The sequence below is a fragment of the Ochotona princeps genome, chromosome 5 (genome assembly GCF_030435755.1).
Source record: "Ochotona princeps isolate mOchPri1 chromosome 5, mOchPri1.hap1, whole genome shotgun sequence".
NCBI classification, from domain to species: Eukaryota; Metazoa; Chordata; class Mammalia; order Lagomorpha; family Ochotonidae; genus Ochotona; species Ochotona princeps.
Genome location: NC_080836.1, coordinates 88,984,066 through 89,005,244, shown reverse-complemented (window position 1 = coordinate 89,005,244; position 21,179 = coordinate 88,984,066). Strand labels below are relative to the sequence as shown.

The 21,179-nt window shown below is 45.4% G+C and overlaps 1 protein-coding gene across 1 annotated transcript in view; it reads left to right on the top strand.

Moving 5' to 3' along the window:
* MREG (melanoregulin) overlaps positions 1-21,179 on the top strand; it is a 56,852-nt gene that overhangs the window by 21,244 nt on the left and 14,429 nt on the right. The window lies entirely within an intron of this gene.

The window sequence follows — 21,179 nt, the reverse complement described above, 5'->3', positions numbered from 1 at the left end:
ATGAAGGACTGTGTGTGAGCTGCATGTGTTACGACTCCTTGCTGATTATGGCTAGTTTTGATAGATTGGCATGAAAACCAATTAAGACTCCTCTCTGATTCACCTCCGTGACGCAAGTTCTGTACAAGGTGATGCTGTGGAAAGGATTGGTCATTTTCACTGGTTTAAGCAGTTCATCTCTAACTATCCCAGTTGGAGGACAGGCCACAGTTAAATGCTTCAGACTGAAGTTTGAAGGGCGCTTGGCATTATCACTCATTCTGAATGCATGGGATCTGAATTCATTGTGGGTTTTTGTTGTTGCTGTTTTTTTTCTGAAAGCTCTTTGAATTGTGCAGACTGATCAGACTGCAGCAGGGTTGCTGTGTATGGGATGATTTTTGTAATAAGGCTTGAAGCCACTTCTAATGACTCAAGGTTGTTGGTAGGGGAGTGCTCGAGTATTACAAAGGACAGGACTCCAGAAGCTTAAATGACACCATTAAGGAGTGCCATAGCTCTTGCTCCTTTCTTCTAGAAGTAGTGTTGGACGAGTAAGTACAATACAATATGAGATCATTTTCTAAGCACTTCAAGCTTGATTTGCTCATTTCTGTGTTTGTCAGTTAGCTTGGTGTATACCTGCTTTAAATATGACCCACGTGTTTCTTCATACTTGACCCTGATTGCACAGAATGGGGAACCCTAGGCTCTGGCTCTGAAGGGAAGTGCTGGGCTGTGGAATGGCCATCATTTGCTCCTTCTCTAGGTTTCTTTATATTTGTGAATTAATTGCTAACCATCCCCTCGAATGCCCCTAAGTCATATTTACACTTTCAAAAGTGTGGTATGTCCTGGTCCTTTGATCTGGATGCCTTTGGAGAGCTTGGGTGGGGACCACAGCCTGGAGGGACGGGCTGACAAGTGGTTCTTGAAGTCTGGGGAAATATGCACTGGAGAGCTGCACCCCTGCCACACATCCCATAGTGGCTGAGCGGCATGCTTGCTCTGGCTTTCTGTGTCCCTGCAAAGTACCCTTCTTGTCAGCTGACGCTGAAAAGGAGTCATAATATCTGCAGCTGCTGCACAGCCCACGCTGCTGTTCTTCCTGAGCAGGTGGATGGAAACAGTGGCCTTGTCTCCCTTTCAGTGGGAACAGCCAGTCCTGATATTAGCATGAATGGAGAATGTTTTCTCTGCCAAGGGCTATTTGGATATTTATAACATCATTTGCAGGCAGTGCAAAATTGTCAACTTAAGAATTAGCCTTCTGTAGATTGATTGAACTTAAAATTCACTGGTGGTTGCCTTGGCAGGGCTGAACAAGTAGTTTCAGGAACCTTCTCAGGCCCGGGGGCTGGACATTCCCCATCTCTGTTGGATTGGATTGACTGATTAGGTTTTTTGTTGGTGACAATGGGACTAGTTCTTTCTTTTATTCTGCAGCCCTACTCAATGTAGTAATAGCAACAGGGAAATTCTGTAGGGCCTCCTGCCTTGTGTGTGCTTCTGCACTTAAACACGCATGTACAAGCATAGACACCTGTCGGGCCCTGTGCATGTGAAAGGGGCAGCCAGGCCTGCTTGGAGCTGAGGCTGCTCGCTCTCGCTGGAGGAATTCGTGCTAAAGATAGTCAGCAAAGACACGTGGGCTACAAAGCACTGTTCAGAGGCTGAGCTTCCCAGGTGGCTGGTTGTGTCTCTTCTGTGCCCTTCCTTGGGCCTGGTACGCAGAGGTTTTTAATTTTTCTTCTCCTTGCTGAAGCAATGGAGCTAAAGTGACTCTGAAGGAACTCTGCTACCAAGACATGCAGCGACGTGAACAGCATGGAAATGTGGTAATGCCTGCACATGAAACAACTTGGCATAGTGCTTAGAGTTGTTTTTTTCTGTAAGTGCTTATATTGTCTTCCCAATGGTAAACCACATGTATGCCTTACCGTCCCTCTTCACTTTCCCACAAAACGGGTCACATACATTCTTCTACACCTTGCTTGTTTCTGCTTACTGATTTGGACATCTTTGCATTTCAGCATGTTTTCATGTCTTTCACTGCTCCGGGAACTCCCTACGACACTCTGGCGTGGATTTACCACCATCTTTCCAACCAACCTTGCTTGGCATTTAGATTGATTGTACTCCTTTGCTGTTCAAAGCAATGCTGCAGTCTACCTCCATGTTCACTTGTGTGACCCCGTAGAACTTTCTCGGGAATAGTGCTGTTAAGGCAAAGTGTGTACACTTACAATGTTGGAATTGTGACAGAGCTTCATGCTGGGAGGGAACGAGAAAAAAGTACAGGGTGCAAAACAGGGGCTTAAGTCTGTGAGTCCCAGAGGGACTAAAAGCAGTACCAGTGAGTCTCCCATGTTGAAAGACATTGGAAGCCTGCACAATATGTAAGGGGAGTGTTTACCATGCTGAAGGTACGAGCTCACAATGGTTGGAAACTTTTATTTTTTAAAAGAATCTGAAACTCCAAATTTTCATACAAATTATCCAGATTCTTAAATGGTAACTCACATTTGAAAATGTTGTAAATGAAATGTGTCAATGGGGTACTGATGTAGAACTACCTTACAGTGAAGCCTGCTACCCGTACAGCTTCTTCTTATTGTCAGTGTTTCCAATGTGACGGAACAGTGGGCTCCTTGGGTATGTAGGAGGTGAGGGTGAGAAACTGGTGAGGGGTGTTTTAAGTTTGAACAAGTTCCATACCTATTACTCTTGCTTATTTTCTTTTTCACAGAGAATAAAATTGATACCAGTTTAGGTGAAGTAGAGGCTTTTGTTTTGAAAGGAAATCAAATTCCATCTCCCAAAGGATAAGGAAACCTAGCTATTTTTGTATGTCACTATTTTACAGCTCAAACACAGTATTAAGGAGATTGAACTTATTGTTTATCCTGAGTCACACAGCAAGAAATACCTTACAACATCTCTCTCTTTTTAAACATTTATTTTATTATTATTATTATTATTATTATTATTATTATTATTATTATTTGGTTGAGAAGGCAGATAAACAGAGAGAAAGAGATACAGAAAGATCTCCCATCCGCCAGCCCACTCCCCAAGTGGCCACAACAGCCAGAACTGAGCTGATCTGAAGCCTGGAGTCAGGAGCCTCCTCTGGGTCCCCTATGTGGGCACAAGGTCCCAAGGTCCCAGGCCATCCTCCACTGCTTTCCCAGACCACAAACAGGGAGCTGAATGGGAAGCCAAGCATCCGGGACACAAGCTGGCACCCGTATGGGATCCTGGCAAATATAAGGTGAGGATTTAACCAACTAGGCTTCTTGCCAGGCACACAACATCTCTTTCAGTACACCCTCCTCAGCTAGCTGGAGGTGCTGCTGCAGAATCCCCAAATCTATGCCCCCTGCCTGATGCACAGAAACCAAACAGCGACATTGTGTTGGTGGAAGAAAGTAGATATCTATTATCAAGCGTAGGGCCAAGAGCTGGACAGCTACAGCTTAACTCCTGAACTCACCAAAGAGTTAGGGGTGTATGTTCTTATCAATTGAAACTGAAAGTAGCAATGGGCATATTTAGCTCATGTTCCAGTTCCTGGATGGTCAGTGGTGCTGGTGACCTTTCTTTTGGTTGGTGTTGCTGTACTTTTCGGGGAATTTTATGGTGGCCAGGTTGGCTTCCATTGGTGTGAGGGATTTCCGTGTATTAGTTACCTTTGGCCCCAGACTTGAAATCTCTTTGCTTGTACCCAGAATTCCTGTAAACAAGCTGCAAGGGACAAAGTGGCCAGCAGGGCTTTTATCTATGGGTGATGCAGAGGATGGCTTGAGTCTAGTAATTAAAATCACACAGGGCCAGCTGTATCAGTGTCCCAATGCAGTGAATTGCTTTTGATAAAGGACAGGCAAGGGTAGTTAGGGCTGGGTGAGACAGATGGGAGGCAGGGCCCCTTCATTATAGATGTTCAGTCTCATATGATGAAAAATAATTTGAAAGCAATGTGCTACCTATATCCCTCCTGCACTGAATATGAAGTTGGCAGGGGAAGGGTTGCAGACAATTAAGGCTAAATTTATGGTGTTTGAAGTTGAAAAAAAAGACAAAAAGAAACCATAGAAGAGAACAAATATTAAGGCAGTAATGTGAACTGAAAGTAACTTATAGCACCAGAATTTGTAAAAAGGAACGTTATAGACAGAATTTCACCTTCATTTATACAAGCCTACAAGAGCTGGTGGAGAATAAAGCCATAGTGGATGAAATAATGCCTTGGCAGGCATCCAAGCAGTAGGAAAATGGTTGCTCTTGTCCTTGAATGATGCCACAAAATGCTTTATGTTTTACTAAAAAAAGAGTAAGCATCCTCAAAACCATGTTTCTAAATCATCATCCGCATGTTCGTGCTTATGGAACTGGCTGTATTTTTCATAGCTCTCTGTTCTGGGGAGCTTCATAATTGATAATGATATGCACCAGATTACATTTTTGTGTAAGTATTTGTAATCCTTCTGTATAACTATATCCTCAGAAATAAATTGTTTCAGGCACGGACAAAACCACTTTGCAAATATATTTAAATATTTTAATTATTATTATTTTGTAAGAGAAACCTCTCATTCACTGGTTTAGTCCCCAAATATTTGGAATCGCTGGGGCTGGGCCAGGGCTGGAGCTAAGAGCAGAAATGCCTTCCAGGTCTCCACGTGGGTTGCAGGAATCCTATCACTTGCATCATCACTCCTGCCTCTCAGTGTCTGCATTAATGGGAAGTTGGAAGTCGGGAACCCAGGCTCTGCATTGAGCTCAGGTGTGAGTTCTGATGTGAGACATGGAATCTTAACTTTAGGCTAAACACCTGTTCACATACTTTGTGTGTCTTAACTGTATCAACAGTAACGAGGTCAAGTGGGTACCATTTTATTCTTATTTTAAGCAGCTTATTTTTTTTTTAAGATTTATTCATTTTTTATTACAGCCAGACATACAGAGAGGAGGAGAGACAGAGAGGAAGATCTTCTGTCCGATGGTTCACTACCCAAGTGAGCCGCAACGGGCCGATGCGCGCCGATCCAAAGCCGGGAACCTGGAACCTCTTCCGGGTCTCCCACGCGGGTGCAGTGTCCCAATGCATTGGGCCGTCCTCAACTGCTTTCCCAGGCTACAAGCAGGGAGCTGGATGGGAAGTGGAGCTGCCGGGATTAGAACCGGCGCCCATATGGGATCCCGGGGCTTTCAAGGCGAGGACTTTAGCTGCTAGGCCACGCCGCCGGGCCCTAAGCAGCTTATTAAAAGCCATGTCATTATGTCTGGAGTCAGGGATTTGAATCTAGGCTCGCTCTATCTATCTACCTATTTATCTATCTATCTAATACACAATGAATATCATGATGGGAATAGAGAACAGATACCATGTGTGAGTAAATGTAGATTGCAAAGAACATGCACGAACTCTACCAGGAACGTGTGCTATGTTGATGTCAGGATGCCGGGAAGGTGTGTTCACATCAGTGAGGTGAGGCCTGGTTGAGGGTGGTGACTGGGTTTCAGGAAGTGTTCTGGCATACCACCTGTTTCTTGAGTTATGCTTTCCTCTGGTGACTGCAGCTGGCGAGGTCATTCCCTAGGCTTTTGTTTTATTAGATCTGATGTGTTTTGTTATTCTTGCTAGATCTTCACTTTGTTGGGTCTCTATATTATTTGGTACCTTTCTGATGGTATGTTGATAATTTTTTTGAGTTTACATGTGACTTCTGTTCTGCCAAAGATAGTAGATATGTATATGAATTGCTTAGTAAGTCCTTTATTGTCATTGTATTTAATTTTGTTTGAGAGGCAGAGAACCAGAGAGAGAGAGAGAGAGAGAGAGAGAGAGAGAGAGAGAGAGCAAGAAGGAAACACTCCTGTTTGTTGGTTCATTCCCCTAAATGCTCACAGTAGGTGGAGACTGAGACTGGGAGCCAGGAACTCAGTCCAGGACTCTCTTGTGGGTGATAGGGTCCCAGCTACCGTAGCCATCACCTGTTGCTTCTGAGGTGCAGATTTAGTGGGAAGCCGGCATTGGGAGCGGAGCTGGGACTCGAACCCAGGTGCCCTGATGTGGGGTGCAGGTGTCCTAATTACCGTCTTAGCTTCCAGGCCATATGTGTGTTCCATTTCACACTTTTGGTTAAGAAAACATGTGCTATCTAGCAGATCATTTTCATTGGCAGTTTTAAATATTGTTTTTGTTAAGAAAATAAATAAAGTTTTATTGGGCATCATGGATGATAAAAAATGATGTGCTTCTATGGAAACCAGTGCAAGCTCAGAAATGTGTGTGATTCTCGTGAGTGCCCACTTGCTTGTCACCAAGGGAGGCGGGCGTTCCACCTCAGGAAGAGCCGCGTGATCAGCAAAGGCCCGGGTAGCTGGAGGGGGTTCCTGGAATACCACACTTTACTGAATTCTAGGGACTCGCTCAGTATGATTTTCTCACGCTCTCGAACCAAACCCACACAGTTTTCCTGGCTTATCATGTGTTTGTTCTTCCTCTGTTCAGGACTACCTGCCGTCTCATCTGCCACTGTGAATAGTTTCCTGTAAAATGGTAAAAGCAGTGACAGCCCTACTCTTTGAGGGTTGTCTGGTGTCTCTGCAAGTGGGTGAGTGCTAGCTGCTGCTGGAAATACTACTGCAGGCTTCATTCTAGCCGGAGACTATCAAAACAATAGAAGAAAATGGAATCATTTCTGCAGATGAGTCTGGGTCCTGTGTGAAAACAGACGATCTGGATCCTTGAATGCATCCATTCTTTTATTTTGCTCGTGACTGTCTGGGTGTAGAAGATTGCGAGGGTGAGGGCTGGACAGAATGAAGAGTTCATTAGGATCGCAAGAATCCAGGGATCCTGTCCTACTTTCTATATAATAACTCGTATTGAGCATTATGCTGTGTGCTAAGCAGAATTCTAAATGATCTCCAAGACTGACTGAATCCTTGGGCGGACACTGTGGAACAGTGGGTTGTGCTGTTGCTTGGGACACACACTTCTTCAATTAAATAAACTCTTAAATTAAAAAAAAAGTGAATACTCATAGGAGTCTTAAGGAGGAGACATTGTGATCCATTTTGAGGAACACATTGCAGCTGTTTCTATAAGGTGTAGCGGGACAGGAGTGTGTGGACTGGGATCTCAGGTCAGGCTGACCTGGAAACAGTCAACCGCTGCTCTGATGGAAGCTTAGTATGACTGTGTTGCAGGTGCAGCTCTCAGCTTGTCACGTATATTCTACCAGTTACCTTTGTTCCCGGGCTGTGAGAACTTGGTGCTTCCATCTCAGCTGTGTTATCTTGTTAGGACCTCCTTGATGGTGGTTGATGCGGACTTCTGAGTGTAGTAGCCGTGGGCACTGGACACAGGCAGGGACTTAAGACACAATACGGAACTGAGGACCTTATGCTATCTACGTGATCTAGAATAATGCAATTTTGGGGCTGAGAGAAGAGCCCCAGTTACATTATTCTAGGGCTAAGCTGCAGCATCTGCCAGGCAGAGTTGGAACTTGGGGCAAGTCGGGACAGGTCAGGCTGCAGCATCCGATGGCAAATCCGATGGCCAAAATGGGGGACAGGCTAGACCGAGGTGAATCAGAGCAGCCACTGGCACATGTGAGGTCAATGGCTAGGAACAGCCTGGCTGGGAAGCTAAGGGGATGCCCTGGCTGGGTTGTGGTTCCCATTGTTGAGCACAGGAGCTGGAATTGGGACAGTGAGCTGAGCTGGACATAAATACAGTGTCCCTTGGTGTGGATGTGGACTTGGTGTGGGATGTGCTAGACTGGCTAGGTGCCGGTACCCCTTGGTGCTCATGAGAGCCAGGGAAGGTGTAGAATGAGCCTGGCTAGGTCTTGGCTCCCAATCAGCCACACAAGTGCTATGTCAAGGCATGGACCAGATGTGGCTGGGTTGTAGCAACCAATACTAAGAACCGGAATGGGTGTAGGCTGGTTGGGCAGGCCACTGTTCTTACCAGGACAGTAGGTGGAATAAGTCTGTTCCAAGGACCCTCTGGTGTGCCCAAGATCTGCCACTAGGAGGAGACCTGATAGAGGAATTTGGAGAACACCTCTGTCAGGATACAGTCCCTGCAGGTGAGCACAAGAACCAAAGCAGGGAGCAACCAGACCAGGCCAGGTTACAGTTCGCTCCCCCTCCCAGCATATGTGTGGGTGAGGTCTGGGGGCAGGCCAGGCTGAGCCAATTCACAATATCCACTTGCAGATATGAGAATCAGGACAGGGTGCAGGACAGGTCGGGTCAGGCTACAATATCAGCCAATTCACATTAGGGTTGGGCCTGGAGGCTGGTTCGGCAGGGCACCCACCAGCAAATGCCGAAGTGGGCCGCAGCATCCACCAGCACATGTAAGACCAGAGCAGGTTGCAAACCCAGTAGGGGACTGTGGGAAATGCCCCTGCTGGGCCATTGCTCCCACTGGCAAGCTTGAGAACTTGAGAACTGGGATTGGGGGCAGACCAAACTGGGTAGGGCTACAACACCTGTTGGCCGGCATGTGAACTGAGTTATGGAGAGAGCCAGGCTGGGCTAAGTGACTGTACCCACAGGTGTATGCATAGGCCAGAGTAAGAGCAGGTGGTCTGGGCTTGGCCCAAGTATCAGCTGGCAAGTAGGGAAACTGTGGGCACCTCTCTGATGAGTTGCAGTTCCCACTGGTGAGCATGAGATTTAGGGCCATGGGAGAGCCTGGATAGATAGGTAGTGGCTCCCATCAGTATGAATGTAGACTGGATAGCAGGGTCAGTTGGGTTGAATTAGGTTTCAATGCCTGTTGATGGGTATGAGGGTTGAATGGGGTGTGGGATAAACTGGGCCAGTCTGCTGCACATATAGGCGAGCACAGAAACCAGGGCTGGGTTGGGCCTGGTGGGGGTTGTTGAAGGTCACTCTGACTAGAATACAGGTCCCGCTGGTGTATGTGAAGACCGAGTGTGTGGTGGGCAGGATTAGGCTTGGCCGCAGCATCCATTGGTTTATGTGAGGAACAAGGCTGAAAACAGAACTGACCCAGCAACTGCAACTACCAATGTCTGTGTAGGCTGATGTGGGTCATGGATAGCAAAGATCTGGAGATAAAACCATCCTGTGAAAGCACCAGTTGAATATACCATCTATACTTCAATGATGAATGTTATGTGGTTTGAAACATAATGAGGCAGGATTTGTAGGTGTTGATTTGAAATGATGGTTATGCTTATTGCTGGCTGGGTATGTATTATAATAACCATTTATGTAAGTCCATATGTATGCTAGCACACAGTGATCAACCTTGTGGACAGTGATTTATGAATGTGCTAAAAGTGGGTAGAGGAAAGGAGATTTTTTTCCTTTATTTTATATACTTCTGTATTGTTTGAGGATAATTTTAGATCCTGTGTATGTATTACTTTGTACACATATATTCTACGTGAACCAAAATTTTTACCTTGCCTTTTCACAGACACTTTGTAGCGCTTGTTTTCCAGGGTGTTCCTAGAGTGTTTGGCTTTGTCTTTCTGTGTGCATGCTGGAGAAAGGGGGCAGGAAGTAGAAGAGGGAGGAGGAGATGGGGAGTGGGGAGCTGGGGGTGGGGTGGGGGCTGAAGTGTCTTTGAGGAATTCTGCTGCAGTGGACTGAGGCCGAATGTGCAGTGTGCGTGGCGCCTTCTGATGACATTTATCAAAATCCTGAGATTTTCCATCTACACCAGCCTTTCCCTGAAGGTCTCTTCCCTTTCAGTAGAAATTGTATTTGCTGATTTTCTACTCCTCCACTCTTACAATCTCACCGCTGCCCTGGCCCAATTTGTTTTGTTTCTCTTAGAATAAACGAAATGTCGCTTGATTGCGCAGACCCCAGAGAGCCCTTGATACAGAGGCACTGGGATTTGCTGACGTGAGTGTGGCACAGTGGAAGGAAAACACATTCTTCCTGATGTGCCACGACCCTTCCATTTGGGTACCAGGGCTCCTACGTACCTGTTGTTACATAATTGTTAATGCATGAACCTGCTATTTACAGCCCAGGAGTGAGCTGTACCATTTTCTGGTGCTGCAATTTAAGAGGCAAGCCACACTGCTCATGAATACAAACTGGACACACCCTCTGAAAACACAGATAATTGCTATGCTTAATTATCAATTAAATGAGATAGAGTCATGCCCAAGCTCTTGTAGCAATTTGCTGCTGCTGCTGCTGTTGGTTTCTAAGCACTTAACTCAGGGCTATTTCCAATGAATGTGAGTCAAAATTAACCTCATTCCTTCTTCCAGAAGCAATGCTTTGCAGCAAGAGAACACAAACATGAGGAAAGAGAGTGTTTGTTGGAACACAAGCCGCTAGTCCTGGTTATTGAGTCACATCATTTTAAAACCAAGAATCAGAAGATCCTGGTCCATTAGACAGGCCTAGATCCGGAGCAAGTCATCCCAGGGGTGTAAGTGGGAGACAAACTTTCATAGTACAACCAAAATCTGTTGGATTCTGTTGGTGTAACTGAATGGATTTCATTCTATTCTGGTTTCTTTCTTTAGCTTTATTTAATTCCAGCCTCAATGAGTTTTCCAGAAAGATCTGAAATACATCCAAGGGATGGGAAGAAAAACCTACTGCACCTCAGTTGTTGATAAGTACAGATACACTTCTTGGCAGTGGTCTTTTATCCACTTGCTCTCATTTCTTTCCCACCAGCCATTACTTAAAATCTGGAGATCAAAGAGTGGGAATGGCCATAGTTTTTCAGCAAGCAGAGACCTTTAGACCATGCACTGCTGAGGATGTCTACCTTTTCAATCTAACCTTGGCATTCTGCAAAAATACATTGAGAAACACTCCTTGTGGCCTTATGCTGCATAAGCTATTTTCTGTCTAAAATGAGTAAAGCTTCAGTGCTTTTTCTAGTGGGGCATGTTTGTAGCATTAGCTCTTGAGTCCTTTGCTTCTCCAGGCAGAAGTTTCGAGTGGCAATGTGGCGCCATGCAGTAGGCTCACTGGAGCAGGACCGAGCTACCCAAAGGTGATTTTATGACCAGAAAGCTGGGCTTCCTTGGACTAAAGGTCAGCATCTCCCACGTGGTTGAAGTGCACAACTTTAGGAGAGTATTACAGACAAGTAACTGGGAGTACTGGCAGTCTTTCCTATCTGATAGGCAGCTGAGACACTGAAGGACTGATCCTCTTTGCCCTGGCAGAGCCTTGGCTGGTGTTGAAACACAGACTCACTTTACCTGTTCTTCTGCCCTACTTTCAAAAGGTCTTTTCTTGTTCTCTGGTTTCTGCTACTTTCAGTCTTTTTTGAGTCTTCTGGAAGCTACGGAAAGTTGAGAGCAGGACTAAGTTAGACAGCCAGGAAGGGAAGAAGCAGACCCTCTGCTCAGTTCACCTCTGCTTTTCCTCATTTGCTATGCTTGAGGTGTCTTCACCTCTGCCTAGCTGGGCCTGTCTGTGTGTGAACTTCTCATCTGACAGGGGGCAAGATCTGGTCATCAAGAGGAACTGGCTCAGCCCTAGATCCCTGTCGGCTTTTGGCTGCTGGGTATCCAAAAACAAACCATTCGTTGACTCCTCAGTCTTCACCTTGGTACTTGAACCCATGATAAAGCATTTGCCTTTTATCTGCTTGAAAGTGATGCTTAGAGAGGAAGTAGCACCTTCTACAAGTTTCAGGGTGTTCACTTTCTCCTGCATTCCTGCTTCCAGGTGTGCTAGCAGGTGACTTGGCTGCCTTTTAAACCAGTGATGGGAGCTGATGTTGTGTCCTGGGACTTAATATTTGCCATCTTAACCCTGTTTGTCTCTGTGGATGATGTTGGAAAAGAATTGCTTTGTTCTGGCTTGTGAGACGTTCAAGAGGGTGGTGTCTGTGAGGGTATTACACTGGTTCAGTTCATGGTGGAAGGCAGCATGGACAATGGGAGACAAAACACACAAAACATGGAAGGTGTCCTTGCTTTGTCTCAACTTGTTCTCAGGAGCTCATCCGAGACTGTTAATCAATTCCCAAGAGTAGTGTCCGCTGGTATGTTAAGTCTCACCACCTCTCTCCATTGTGAGAGGCAAGTGAATTTCAAATGATTTCAGGAGATGTAAACCAAATGTTGATATTTAACTGTACTTTTCTTTCAGGTACTCTCACATGTGTGGAGCCCCACATGCCTGTCATTGATGGGGCACGTGCCTCACTGCCCTCTTACAGTTGGAGAAACTGAGGACACTGAGGATAAATAACCTGTTTGTCAGGGATGGAACATACTCAGACCTAGAACTGTGCCCTGGGGCATTCTCAGGCCCAGAACCTGTGCTCCTTTTACTTTGCCATTCTGTATTTATGGCTGCACAGCTTAGTAAAAAGATTTCGGGATAGAATTGGGTCATACTCATTTATGTAAAAGTTCCAATATAGAAAAACTTGACCTTCACAGGGGGATTTGTTTGATTCACTCTGAGTAAAGGATTTGTCAGTGTGCTGTGACTGTCGAAACTGAGCACTGGGTGGCTTAACTGCTGAAATCGTGTCCTCTTACTATCACAGAGGCTGGATCCAATGTCAGCTTCTTTCCTGGCTGAGGGAGGTGACTGTTCCAGCCCCACCTCTGTCTTGTAGCTGGTTGTCCTCTTCTTGTGCCTTCACGTTGTCTTCCTGCTGTATCCAAACTTCCCCTTCGTGTTAGGACACCAGTGGGATTAGGATCCTTCCAGTTGGTCTCACTGGAACTCGATTCCCTCGGTAAAGTGCTCATCTCCAAGTAAAACTTCATTCTAAGGTGGAGGGGGTTGGAATGCAATAGAAGATCTTGGGGAGAAACAGTGCAACCCCTGTATGTCTGGGCATGTGCTTGAAAAAGTAAAAGATATTCTTGCCCTGGTCAGATGCAGAGTGAGTGCTGCAGTAAACAAGGAGTCCGCCCATTCTAGGAGAGAAGACCAACAGTCAGCACGAGCACATAGGATGTCAGGCGGGGATGTCAGGAGGGGATGAGACTCAAAGCAGCTGTGTGCTGGTGGGCAAGGAGCTTGCTGAGGTGAGGAAGTGATCTCTGTGAACATATTCTTCAGGCAGAGGGAACTGAAAGCTGTGAGGCAGGATGGAGCGTGGTGCATACCAGGAATAGCAGGAGGACCGACATCCTCACAGCATATGGAGGGAGTCTGGGAGAAGCAGTGCCGAGTGCCCTTGGAAAGATTAGCAAGAATCAGGTCGTAAGGGGTCTGGAAGCATGGTGAGAGTTTATTTTAACTGTGTCCTCAAGGGAATGAGGAGTGTTTTCCGAGGAAACAGGTGAAAAGAGGTGTGTTTGTACCTTTGCAAGATGTTTTCTTTCCCTCTGGCCCCTGTTACTCCTAACCTAGAAAGTGTGTGTTCCTTGGAAATCCATGCAGACCTTGCCTTAACCACCTCATCCACCCCTCCATAACCTCTCCCCGTTGGGGGAACATTTCCCCAGGGGTCTGTTGGTCTCTGTGCACCCTGTGAGCAGAGGCACTGTCTGTCCTTCTGTGTGGACTCTTGTCAACCTACAGCCCTGGAAGGTGAAGATCATGTCCCCCCGTAGCACTAAGGAAAGGCAGGCTTATTGCCCATCATAAAAGATTCAGGTTCCCTAACTTGGGAATTCTTTTCCTGTAATGCAAGCAATTGTGCGTTTTGTGTAGGGATTTTGAGTGAGACACCATTTGAAAAAAAAAAATAATGATTCTCCTGTTGGGACAAGGTCAGAAGTCCCATCTTTCTGGGCTGCGTAATGAAATGGCAAGTAGGGCAGATGCTGGTGTTGCAGGGCACAACGAAGAGCGTAGCTCAAATGACGTGATTTCTGGGGTTCAGATCCAGCTCTGCTGCTCTCCCTTGGCTCTGCTACTAATTTGCTGTGTGATCTTAGGTAGAACAATTGGCCTCTCTGGGCCTTTTTTCCTGCGTGTTAGAAAGGAGGCATGGAGGATGTAATCCCAAAGTGCTGTGTGCTTGAAGGCCTGTGATTGTGGAAAAGTTGAGGCCTTTAACCCAAGAAACATGATGCACTGTATTGTATGTGTTTACCTCGTAAGCATCAGGTCTCACTGCTGCCCTTACATCAATATGAACACCCCAGGCCTAGAGTGACAGAGATAGGCATTCGAGAGTAAAACAGGTGGATTTGATTCCTTTACGCTACATCTCTCTTAACATTTAGGAGACTCTTTTCCATGGGTCAGATCCACTTGCCACCTGTTTTTATAAATAAAGTTTTATTGGAATGCAGTCATGCCTACTGATGGGCATGTTGTTTTTGGCTACTGATGGAGTAGAGTAATTGTGACAGAGATCTCAAATACTTGCTGGCCGGCTCTTGACATACACCGTCTGCAAAGCCCCGAGGCCACACTAGCTTTGCCCTTTGCTTTTTGTTCGGAATGACAGAGCAGGACTGTGTGGCTTTCAGCTTCCGTATCAAGAGCACACACAAGAATTCTCACAGGCAAGCTCTTTGCAGACTGCTTCCGATGCCACTAACATGATATTTTGAGTGGAAGAAGAGCTCCTGGTTAGAAACTGAAACTTCCAGGTTATGTGTTTTTCTCCACTTATGGGAATGCAGTATTTTCATTTAGTATTGGTTTCTTTAAAAAAAAATGACTGTATGTGATTAATTCTGTGAGATTAGTCTAAGTGTAAAAGAAATGTTATAGAGCTCCCAAACATGTCCCTGGATTGATGCCGTATTGGTTTCCCCCCTACGTTCTGGTACTGGAATCCACAGGCATGGTTTTAAGCACGTCATGTGCATGAAATACATGCTGCCACGTTGAGAAGAAGTCAGGCAGGTGAGTGATGTGGCAGAGGTCTTCAAAGTTGCTCATGGCTGCTGAATCCCAGAAGCAGCTTCTTAATTAATTGGCTTGGCATCAATCATGTGGCTGTGGTTGCCAGGAAAGACAGGTGATGATCCACATGCGAGATGATCTGTGAGACTCTGGGCGATGCCTGGACTGCGTCAGCTCCCCTGGTGATTCAGCCTTGACGTCTGTGGCTTCTCAGCGTGCTTTAGGCTTTGTGAGCGTAACCCCCAGCAGCAGACGTGAGGGAGACACCATGTGGCACTCAGTTGAAGAACATGGGCAAGTGTGAACAGTGAATGATACTGGAATTGTAAAGAAGAACATTGTTTTAAAATTTTTATTTTTATTTGAAAAACAAAGAAGGGGGAAAGAGAAAAAGAGAAAGAGATAGAGAGATTGATTTTCCATCTATTGGTTCATTCCCCAAATGTCCACAACAACCAAAGCTGTGCCAGTCCAGGAACTAGGAACTTCTTGTTGGTCTACCATGTGAGGGCAGGGACTCAGGCATCTGGGCCATCCTCTGCTGCTTTCCCAGGTGCATTAGCAGGGAGCTGGATCAGAAGTAGAGCAACCAGGACTCAAACTGGTGCCTGTGTAGGATGCTGATACCACAGGTGGAAGCCTAACCTACTACAGCATAGTGCTGGCCCAAAGAAAAATGTTTTGCATCAATTAAATAATAACTGTAGCTGTTAAAGGCACTCCATTGCTCTTGCCGAGTGGTGAGTTGTGAGAAGGCTGACCCTCTGGTTAGAGTCAGCGTGGCTGGCTTTGTTCAGGTGAGCGCCATGTGTTCTAGATATGCTTGGTGTGATTAGGTCAGCATTTTCATCTACAGCTGTGTGTTTTTTTTTTTAATTTATTTCATTTTTACTACAAAGTCAGATGTACTGAGAGGAGGAGAGATAGAGAGGAAGTGGAGCTGCCGGGATCAGAACCAGCGGCCATATGGGATCAAGGCGAGCACCTTAGCCACTAGGCCACGCTGCCAAGCCCCTACAGCTGTGTGTTTTAAAAAAGATCTGGGCAATGTACAGAAGAAGGTCTAGAATATAATGGAAATGGTAGAAAGCAGGGATCAAGTAATGGAGGTGGGGTAGGTAGCAAAACACACTGCCGGCTCAGATAAGTCTTCCCCACTCTGAAGCCTTCCTGAGAATGTTAAAGAGGTCAGCAAAGAGGGGTCCAGATGAAGCAGAGAGAGGCGCAGATGGTAAGGATATCTCCCTTCCTATGCATGCCCATCTGACTTGGAGTGTTAGACAGTCTAGTAAGGCGCACAGAGGGATGCATATGAATGATGAACAAGCCTCCCTTTAGAACCCTTGTTACTTTGCAGCATGGGTGATGTTTTCCACAGAGTCATGCCTCAACCACTCTGGGTGTCCTGATCGGAATCCTGACTGCTACATCCTACATGCATTCTACAGCATCCTCGTACATTCTACAGCAAGGATCCTTGTCAAATTACCTGGAGGTTGAGGAGATAAGGAGATCAGAGAGGGTCACCTGCCTTCTTCCTATTGTCCTGGGGCATCCATTTCCCCTCACCCCACCCCCTACACACACACTCCCTTTTGGGGACTGAGTGGACTACACATGGGCTGTTTATGTACCTTCCTCCTGGGGGTAAAGATATGAAAAGAACTGGAATTGTTCAAGGTCAAGCAGAAATGAACAACTTGATAGCTTGCTAATAGATGATAATGGGGTGATAAGGTAGCCTGGAAAAATAGCTAGAAGTAGGATTACCACTACAGTAAGAGTTTTTGTTTGTTTTGATTAAAGAATGAAAAGCTGTTAGATTTTGGAGGTTGTTGGCACTTTAAGACTTTAAGACACCTGTGTCCCGTATCCGACTGCCCAGGCTCAGTAACTGGCTGTAGCTGCTGACTCCAGCTTCCTGCCAGTGCACAGCTGGGGAGGCAGAAATGATGGCTGCAGTGATTGGGTTCCTGTCACCCCTGGGGGAATCCTGGACTGAGTTCCCACCTGGCTTTACCTTATGCAAGAGCTGTTCTGGGCATATTGGGAGGGCAAAAGGGATAGGAGGGTCTCTCTCTTTATTTCCTCTCTGTCTTGCCTTGGTCTCTCGCTCTTATCTCTCTATTTCTCAAATTAATCCTTAAAAAGCAGCACATTACAACCATGTCTTTTCTGTGTTCCTTCCATCCTCTCCCTCGTATTCCCACCTCCAGATGTGACCTCCACCTAACAGGGACTCCATTCCTTTTCACCACTGTGTCCTGCCTCTCTTTGCTCTTTGATTTTTAAAATTTTTAAATTTCTACTGTATCATCATCATCATCATCTTCATCTTATGATACAGTTCCATAGGCCCTGAGATTTCCCTTGCCCCTTCCCAAAGCCCCCTCCCCCCATGAGTTCCCATATATTATTACCATAGTATGGTTCTTCATACAGTCATATGTCCATCATTGCAGGTGTGGACAATGGCAGAGTCCAACATCCTATTTTCAAGACATAGTTAACAATTTCATTGAGAGTCCAAATTTGATCTGGAAGTAGAGATGCTTACTGCATTGTATCCTCACATCTGGATATGATAGTCTCCACTACACAGTTACTATGCATCCCCTTAAATGAAAAGCCACAATACAAAATCAACAACAGGAAGAAAAATAGACATTTACAATGCCATGAAGCTAAATAACATGTCCCTGGATATGACAGTCTCCATTACACAGTTACTGTACATCCCCTTAAATGAGAAGACACAAAACAGAATCAACAACAGGCAAAAAAGAAGAAATTAAAAACTGCATGAAGTTAAATAGCATTTTACTGAATGACTAATGTGTCACTGAAGAAATGAAAAAGAAAAGCAAGAACTGGGTCAGGTGGGACCCTAGTGGCCTAAGTCCCCGCCTTGCACGCACCAGGATTCCATATGGGTACCAGTTGTAATCCCTGTGGTCCCGCTCCCCATACAGCTCCTTGCTTGTGGCCTGGGAAAGCAGTCGAGGACGGCCCAAAGCCTTGGGACCCTGTACCTGTGTGGGAGACCCAAAAGAGCCTCCTGGCCCCTGGCCTTGGTTTGTTGTAGGTTGAGCCATTGTGACCTCTTGGGCAGTGAGTCAGCGGATGGTGGATCTTCCTCTCTGTCTCTCCTCCTCTCTGTATATCTCACTTTCCAATAAAAATAAAATAATTTTTTTAAAAGGAAAGAAAATCAAGACGCTTCTTGAAGAAAATGATGCTACAGTATGATTTATGAGTCAGTGAAGAATTTAATGAGAAAGTGTTTTGAAGAGATGAAACTAAATTTAAAAAATCAAAATCTATGAGATAAAGCTTCCATTGATGTTTGTTGGTGAGATATGTCTTCTGTAGGCAACAAATAAATGGGTTTTGTTTTTTAATCCAGTGTACTCATCTATGACATTTGATTGATGAGTTTAAGCCATTTACATTCAGGGTTAATATGGGTAGTAATTTGGTCCTGTCATTTTAGCAATGGGTTGTTCATTGATTTAGTCTTCTGTTATTATTTCACTGGGATGTTCTTCACATTTGCCTTTGGGTTTGTTTGGTGCTATTCCTTTTCTCTGTCAAGAGATCATCTTGAAGTATCCTTTGTAGGGCAGGTTTGGAATAGGTATATGATTTTAACTTTTCTTTACTGTGGAAGAATTTTATTTCATTTTCAAAGACAAAGGAAAACTTTGCTGGGTATGTTATCCTGGGCCAACAAAGTTTTTGCTTTTAGAATCTGGAATATGTCACTCCATTCTCTTCTGGCTTGTAGAGTTTCCTGTGAGAGGTCTCCTGTGGATTTAATTGGCATTTCTTTATATATCAATTGATTTTTTTCATGTGCACATTTAAGGATTTTTTCCTGATGTTTGATTGAAGCGAGTTTGATGATCATGTGTCTTGGTGAAGATTGCTTTTGATCAAGCCTGTTGGGAGTTCTGTGCCCCTCCTGGATGTTGTTTCCCAATTCTTTCTCCAGATTAGGGAAATTTTCCCTTACTTCACTGAATGCATTTGTAAACCCAGCTTCTCTTTCTGCACTTTCTGGAACTCCCATAACTCTTATATCTGGCCTTTTAATAGTGTTTTAATTCTTGAATACTTTCTTTTTTAGCTTGTCACAGCTCTGCTTCTAGCATTTTTTTGTTTGTTTGTTTCCCCCTGGTGACAGGAAATATCTTCCAATTCTGAGATTCTTTCTTCTGTAGGATGCCATGTTGTTATAGTTCACTGAGCCAGAATGAGGTCACTCCCAGCCCAGGTTATGCACAGTACTGTCCATGGCCTTTACTTGCCTGTACAAAATGGCACCTGATTCAGCTCTAGAAGGCGGACTGGGCTGTGATATCCACCCTGTTTTCTCACAGCCTGTCTGGGACCTGCCACTCTGTCTCTGCTCCTGGTCAAATCAAACAGACCAGCATTACGGGCAGTTCTTTTTCTGGGTTCACCTCCTGAGCTCCCAGTGAACGTCCCTTCCCACCTTGTTGCTGGTGGAGTTCTGGCTGCTGGTGGAGTTCAGGTCTCTGCTTGCTGAATACTGCTTAGGTTTCAGTCACTGCAACATGATACCGTTGCCTGCTGCTTTTCTGTGTCTGACAACCTCCAGGTACTGCTCTGCTGTCATTCTGTCCGTTCCCTATTTCCTGGAATGTGCCCTCTCTGCTTCACACTGGCTAATGTTTCTCCATCTGTTTAAACGCGTCCTTATGCTATTCTGACATCTTGATCTGCCTGATTTTTCCCCTTGAGATAGAGTGTTAGAATTACAATTCTTGGATGAAAAAGCTTTTACCCAGTTTTAAAAAGATTTATTTATTTATTTGAAAGAGAGAGAGAATTTCTTCTATCAATTTGTTCAATCTGCAAAGGCCACAGTGGTTGGGGCTAAACAGAAGCCAGGATCCCAGAACTTCTTCCAGGTCAGCCACATGGATGGTAGGGCCCCGAGTACTTGGACCTTGATCCACTGCCTCAAAGGTGCATTAATGGGAGCTGGATCGGAAGTGGCGTAGTGGGACACAAACTGGCACTCCAGTATGGGATGCTGACACCACAAGCGACAGTTGAACTAGGTATACCACAGCACGGCCCCCAGGGAAGCATTGTTGTAAATGAGAGAACTTGGGATGTGTCCTCAAAAGTTCTTATGTTGAAAATGGTATCCCCATGTGGACATGCTGATAATTTTTGAGACTTTTGGGAGGTAACTGAGGTTAGATGAGGTCATGAGGGTAGTGCTCCTTGGATAGCATTGCTGGCTGTAAGAAGAGGAAGAAAGACCCAAGCTGGCCCACTGCCATGTCTTTTTTTTTTTTTTTTTTTTTAAGACTTGTGTATGTTTAATGGAAAGTCAGATTTACAGAGAGGAGACAGAGAGCAAAATCTTCCATTCACTTGTTCACTTCCCAAGTGGCAGCAATGGCTACAGTTGAGCTGATCTGAAGCTAGAAGCCAGGAGCTTCTTCTGGGATTCCCACCCGGGTGCAGGGTCCCGAAGTTTTGGTCCATCCTTGAACATTTTCCCAGGCCACAACAGGGAGCTGGATGGGAAGTGCAGCAGCTGGGATATGAACCGGTGCCCATATGAGATCCCTGGTGCGTGCAAGGCTAGGATTTTAGCCAGGAGGCCACCAGCCTGGGCCCCACTTGCATGTGATGCAGGAGGAAGTCCCTAGCAGATGCAGCACAGGTGCGGGCACCATTCGTTTGTACTTCCAGCCTTTAGAACTGTGAGCCAAAAGAACTTTTATCCTAAGTTACCTGGCCTCAGGTGTTTCACTATAGCAAGGGGGAAACAGACTAAGGTTGCCTGCTATAAGTAAAAGAGTAAAAGAGGGCGAGTCTTCACCCCTCACTGCTGCTTAGAGAGAAGTTTCGATCTCCAAGGATGCAGTTGAGCTGTGAGAGGTGTTGTACCTTTGCAACTTTGGCTACACTTTGAAATCAAATCATTCAGTATAGTGTTGTCCATATCAGCCCTTTCCAATAAAATGACAATCTAAGACATAGGAGTAATTTTAAATTTTCTAGTAGCTACATCAAAAAGAAATAGTGGTGGGTGTTTGGTGCAGTGGTTAACACACTGGGCTGCCTGCGTTCCGTGTTAGAATGTCTGTTGTGCAAGTCATAACTATGCATCATTCCACTTTCTGGTGATGATCGGGTGGGAGGCAATGCATGAGGACCGGGGTGCTCGAGACTGGGGTGCAAGGGTGTGCTTTTGGCCTGGCCCAGCAGCTGAAATACCTCTGACCGTCTGTCTTTGTCTTTCAAATAATCGAGCATTTGAATGTATCTCACTTCTGGCTAGCCATACCTCATATGCTCAGTAACCACTTGCGGCGGGGGGCTGCCGTACTGAATAGTTA